This window comes from Lipophrys pholis (genome assembly GCF_963383615.2).
Source record: "Lipophrys pholis genome assembly, chromosome: 13".
NCBI lineage: Eukaryota > Metazoa > Chordata > Actinopteri > Blenniiformes > Blenniidae > Lipophrys > Lipophrys pholis.
Genome location: NC_137632.1, coordinates 1,549,144 through 1,555,857, shown reverse-complemented (window position 1 = coordinate 1,555,857; position 6,714 = coordinate 1,549,144).

The window sequence follows — 6,714 nt, the reverse complement described above, 5'->3', positions numbered from 1 at the left end:
ATTATTAAAACAAGGGAGGGGGTGTGGAATAGAAAAGAAAAGTGAGAAAACAGAAAAAGAACCAATTCAAACCCAGAGGGGACATTTAGCGGAGACGTAATGAGGCTTTTTTTTCTCCCTTTTTTATATCCCAGTGCTGACCGTGCAAGTCCAAGATAATAATTGCTACAACAATATAGTAAACATCATGTACATTAATGATGTAATATTAATTAGCTTCACTTTAATATAGGTGAAAAGCTGTTACTGTTAAATACTTACCTGGACCTGAGTACACCTGTGATGTGTGTGTGTTAGAGTGGTTATACTCAGCTTGTGAGGACCATCAGTAGAGCCAGGGGGGGACGGCGGGGTCCTGGAACAGCTGGCCGTTGACATAGAGCCTGTCCACTGTGAGGACGGCTCGGGATCCCTCAGCGATGAGCGGCGGCGGTCCAGGATGTCCTTCTTGAACTGCTCGTTGATGCTGAAGTCCGTCCCTCTCAGTTCCCTGCCGCGACTCTTCACCTGCTCTTCCTGTTTGAAATGGTCAAACATGGAGACGGCGGGCCGCGGGCGCTGGTTGTCCTGTCGTCTTCCTTCCTGGCAGTGGACGCGGGCGAAGGTGATCTTACTCACGGTGTCAGCGGCAGCTTCAGGCTCACATGCATGAAGTCCCGCAGCGATCTCGGCGTCCTCCTCTGCCCGCTCGGGCAGTCCCGCGAAGACGAGGTTGTCCCGCATGCTCTGACTCTGGAGATCAAGGATGCAAATTGCATATCACATGGAATCAATCAAAAAAAAAAAACGAAACTATTTGTCACAAACATAAACAATCAGTCCTGAGGAGAGTATATAGGGAAGACCTAAAGAGTCCATTAGAGGTTCTAGACTTCAGTGAAACAGGTAGGGCTCTTTCAATCACCGGGGGTGTAGTGAAGCTCGCATTGCTGAAGAGGTCGCGGATGAGCCGGTGAAGGAAAGCCACCACGTCGGTGTTTGGAGGGAGAACTCACGTTGGCTCGTCCTGCAGCTATAAGTTTCTCCAGTTGACCAGGTCATGGCAAAACTGGTAGAGGAAGCGTTAAGGTTTTATGCTATGTCAGAGTTGTTAGACTACATAGAGGGTCAAGTTAATGCAGTAATGCTGATGCCTCTGAGGAGTGTTCAGTCAGCGGCAGCCATCTTGACGCCACAGACTGACTGTGACTGTGACATCGCTGTTATCGCCCTGTACAAAACACTGGAAAAAATACAAAATTGTCATCAGACAGAAAAAAACAAGTCTGAAGCGGAAATGTCATGCTCCAAATAATCCGGAGGGTTTATCCTGCATGTGCTGTCTGTGGCCCTGCCCATTCTGGGACAGGTCTTGGGGAGAGTATTTAACAGGTCAAAGTAATAAGGTGAAATCATCACAATTTCTGAGTAACTCCAACCAGTCTACGAGCGATCTACCTGGCCCGTCAATCAGACAGAAGATGATCTGGACTTGAAAATGAGACAAAATATAGATGACCCTGGGTTAACTCAATATGAAAAAATTAAACAATACGACGCTCTGCAGCAGAGATACCTCAATCTGACCAGGCAGAATGACGTTGAAACCCGACTTCCCGGAGCAGCAGCAGCAGCAGGCTGGTGAGGAAATGGAGGAGGAGGGGGTGTAGTGAAAGACAGCGAGGAAATACTACAGATTATACCCCAGCGCGACCGTAGAAAGGCCAAGTACATCCTTAAGAAGCTATCGTCGGGCCGAGGAGAGTGGAACTCCAAAGGAGAGTTTGTTTACAGTGGGAGAGTCATAGAGGGGTCACATGTGGTTGACCTTCTCAAGAAGCTCCCTCAGCCGTGTCCTAAGAAAGGTCAGGCCGACCCGCGTGGCTGGAAGAATTTCTTAAGCGCTCTTGCCGAGCTGAACGTACCGTCCACCTCCATATATAAAAAAATATATAAATAATCCTCAGGCCCGTGAACAATACCAGCTTTTGAAAACGGACTTACCCCCAGGCCGTGGGGAGATGAGCGGCCAGTTGAAAAGATGTCAAAACCAAAGAAAAAACGAATTATTCTCTCTCTGAGTCGGTCGAGAAATGAGAATGAGGAGCCAAAACCAGTCAAAAAAGCCAAGAGACAGAATGAGAAATTTTGTCTTTCCAACAATAAAGGTTTATTGAAACCCAGTCTTTATCGTTTGGGAGCAGTCTTTAAACATTTGTAGGGAACACTCGGATTGACTATCACAATTTTGCTTTCTAACGCATGTATTATATCTTTTCATACTTTGCAACGCAAAGGTCGTTTTTGAAGACATCCTCCATGCACAGGGAAAGGGAAACTGCATGCACGATGACAGAGGTAGAAAACACAGTGCTGACCGCACACGTTAGACAGTGGATGTTGCAACATGAGATCGTGGTAATAAATAAAGTTGAGTCTAAAGTCTAAATAGTCTTTATTCCACGTTGATTTTCCAAAAAATACAAGATGCTCAACGGATACTAGGGATGTCCCGATCAGGTCGGTAGATATCGGATCGGGGCGAATCCAGCCGATCACCCCGCAGATCTAAAAAAACAAAAACACCTTTTCCCATCAGCTGCCGTAAAGCGAGCCCCGTGTGCGACCTGCCGTAAACTGAGGTGAGCAGCCTGAAGCCATTGAGAGGATAAACCAGCAGTCTGGAGGGATTTCAAGGTTGATAACCAAACCAGTTGGACTATTTGCTTCACCACAGTCCTGAGAGGTGGAGCTCCAGAGCTTCATCACAGTCCCGAGAGGTGGAGCACCAGAGCTTCACCACAGTTCCAAGAGGTGGAGCACCAGAGCTTCACCACAATCCCGAGAGGTGGAGCACCAGAGCTTCGTTTGACACAACTAATCTGATAAGACATCTGAAAAGTAACCATGCGGCGGAGTACGCTCAGCAAAGACCATCATCCGTGGACAAAAGATGACGTAATGGCCTCCTCCCCCCCACCGCGGTCCGCTACGTCACCTAATAACCACAGCAATCAGGGACTACAAGCTCCGGTGTGGAATCATAACAGGTGTACAGGATGAGAGTGGTGGTCTGAGGCAGGGGGGCTCTGAATCTTAAACTCCGCTGGAGGTCAGAGACAGGGCATCGGTGTCCTCGCTCAGGTTGAGCTTAAACAAGAAAAGCGTGGATCCGTTTCCAAACTGTCTGCGGGTAATGCTCAGAGGCAAATCTTGGAGGTGTCTCCCTCTTGTGCTGAACATGTTGTAGAACTCCCTGACCGAAGCCCCCTGGGTAAATCTAAGCCGAAAAGCCTTGGCCAGAACTTCACGTCCGTGCTGACAGAGGGCCAGAGATTCAACGTCGTTGCGGGTGAAATTAAAGCGGGACAGGTCTCTTGGCTCCGTAGAGGCTTGGTGGTGTACCATGCCGAGCACGACTGCCCAGAAACAGGTTCTCCTGTGTACAGACTCTGGAGTTTTGTGGGACAGAATAAGTTTTTACGTTGACGCGCAACAGGGGGTAGAGGGCGTTACCCTTTAGCAGAGCGACAGTGGGACCCAGACGAAAGGCGGGGGAGCCCGTCACTTTTTTGACAAACAACGAGGAGACGGAATGTCGAATGGCCGGCACTGCTCGGCTTGATTTGGATGTCCCCCGAGTTCAGCTAAAGCCTCTCACTAAACAATATGTCGCCGTTGCGAGGTCAGTGAGACTAGCTGTCAACAGGTAACATGAACACCTGGTCAGTGAAACTAGCTGTCAACAGGTAACAGGAACACCTGGTCAGTGAAAATAACTGTCAACAGGTAACAGGAACACCTGGTCAGTGAGACTGGCTGTCAACAGGTAACAGGAACACCTGGTCAGTGAAACTGACTGTCAACAGGTAACGGGAACACCTGGTCAGTGAAACTAGCTGTCAACAGGTAACGGGAACACCTGGTCAGTGAGACTAACTGTCAACAGGTAACAGGAACACCTGGTCAGTGAGACTAGCTGTCAACAGGTAACAGGAACACCTGGTCAGTGAGACTAACTGTCAACAGGTAACAGGAACACCTGGTCAGTGAGACTGGCTGTCAACAGGTAACAGGAACACCTGGTCAGTGAAACTAACTGTCAACAGGTAACAGGAACACCTGGTCAGTGAGACTGGCTGTCAACAGGTAACAGGAACACCTGGTCAGTGAAACTAACTGTCAACAGGTAACAGGAACACCTGGTCAGTGAGACTAACTGTCAACAGGTAACAGGAACACCTGGTCAGTGACACCAGCTCCTTCCTCCCACTAAGCTTGACCCTCTCTTCTCCTTCCTTCGGACTCTTCAGCCTCGTCACTCAGGCCTCCAGCATGGACCCAGACTCTGCTCAGCCCTGATGGCTTTGAGTTTGAACTAACAACCTGTAACACCTGAACCATCACTCCTCCTCCTACATAACCTCTGATATGAAGATCACACCTGGTCCACCTGGTTCTTCAGCCTCTGCCAGGTGAAATGATGGGAGAGTATTGCTTTGTCTCCAGTCATTGGTTCATAATGAGTGTGTGTGAAGGAGGCAGATCACTATAAGATTGTTCTTCTCTCCTTTTCATCCTTTCACATTCAGTAGTTTTTTGTCCATATTTTTTTTTACTTTATTTTAAATGAAATAAACAAACTAGAATATTGTGAATCCATTTCTTGTTTTGCAGGATTTTTTTATCCAGACACAGAAATGCTGGAATGGAAGCAGTGTAAACTTTGTAAAGACTGGCTGCATGTTGGTTGTTTGTTAAAATCCCACCAACATCTGGATGAGTCATCCAGCTGTGGCTGTAACACCATGAGTGAGAGCACAAGGTACTAAAACAATAGTTATCAATTATTCAATAGATGTGTGTCGTATGGCAGAAAGGACTGAACTACTTGGCTGAGATATTTATTCTGGACTCTTTGTGTTGGACGCTGTGTCTTTAAATGACATCACTACATTCCTAAAGGGGTTTGAACCATCAACCGTTGTTTGATGATCACATTGTCTAAGTAAAACATCAACTGATTCTACATCTTGTCTCCAGTTGGCTGATTAATATTGTTAAATGACAGTTTGACTTTAATCAAAGTGTAACTTTGCTGCTGCTGCATCTTTTATTGGTTTAACAACATATTTTAATCTGCAGGATGATTGAGGTGTTGAAGGGGGGAGATCCTGACTGTATTCTCCAGAGAGCAGATCAAGGTGAGTGAAACAAACGGTGCTGTTAGTGCTTCTATTCCCCACTGCTAATATATGTTCTCTCTCATGGAGTGGAGGGTCTGTTCAGACAGAATAAACCTCTGGAAGATGTCGTCAGCATCACTTTCCCTAAAGCAGCAGCTCAAACTGAGGATGTTTCCTTTCAGTGAGCAGCAGGTAAGAAAACATCTCATCAATCAGAGTTTTTACTTAACATAAGCTTATGTTAAGCTTATGCTTTATGTGGTCAATATTGTGAGTCTTTGTAAACCTCTCTACCGGCACCTTGTCAAGGTTTCTCAGATCCTCATCAACATCCTGATGGCTGAAGGTCCTACAAGGCCTGAGGCAGAGGTCATCATAGCCAGAGGGAGAAAGTTCTAACATGCTCTCACAGGGGAACCAACCGGACATGACAGTGGAGCTGAAGGTGGATTGAAGCCTCCTGTCCTGATCAGTCTTCACAGAGTGGATCTCTCTCTTATCTATCTGTCTGTCCTCTCCTCTGTCCTCTGTCCTCTCACCCCACCCGGCCAGCAGGAAGCCTCCACCTCTGAGTCTGCTTTCTGCAGGTCTCTTCCTGTTAGAGGGAGTTCTTCCTTTCCACCGTCGCTCACGCTTGCTCATGTGGATTAGTTGGGTTTTCTCTGTTAAAGTACCCTGTGCTTGTATATATAATAAAGAACTATGACATGATTTATGATGGTTTTATTCTTTTAAAGTTGTCATAAGTATTTGTTGAAGGTTTGTCATAGACATTTACTCCTTCCTGCTGAAGAAACTACAGTTATTCTTCATTCTGGTCCTTTGTTTTGCTTCATGCAGCCACACATTGTCACTGGATGAATGAAGGAGGCAGATCAGTTTAGTACCTCTGACCTCTGACCCTGAGCTTCACTGAGGTTACAGCTGACCTCTGACCCTGAGCTTCACTGTGGTTACAGCTGACCTCTGACCTCTGACCCTGAGCTTCACTGTGGTTACAGCTGACCTCTGACCTCTGACCCTGAGCTTCACTGTGGTTCCAGTTGACCTCTGACCCTGAGCTTCACTGTGGTTACAGCTGCAGCTGCTTAGACAACCTCGTCAATCATGTATGAAGTATAAAACAGAATAAACTTCTGTTACATGGCTCACCAACATTTTGGGCTATAACATGACGCAGGTGCAGTGAAGTGAAATGTAAAGCAGAATTTAGAATAGAGCAGAGTGGAGTTAGATGTGACACTTTTCTTATTTTGACCTGAAGTTAAGGAAATATGACAAATACACATCCTGAAATACACATTCTACCTCATATCTTTGTCAATAATTCCTTTCCATTAAAACATTATTGCCTCAAATAACAACGTTTTAATTTCTTTTCAGAAAAGTTTGTAGTGATTCCATCTGAGCCTGGAGATCAGTCAGAGGCTGTTTTCATGATGATTCTTCCATTTTAAATCCTCCTCACAAACATTTCTAAAGGTTTCATCATTTACAGTAATAAATGATTTAAAGTAATTCAGCATTTTGTTTAGAATAAGAAGAATCA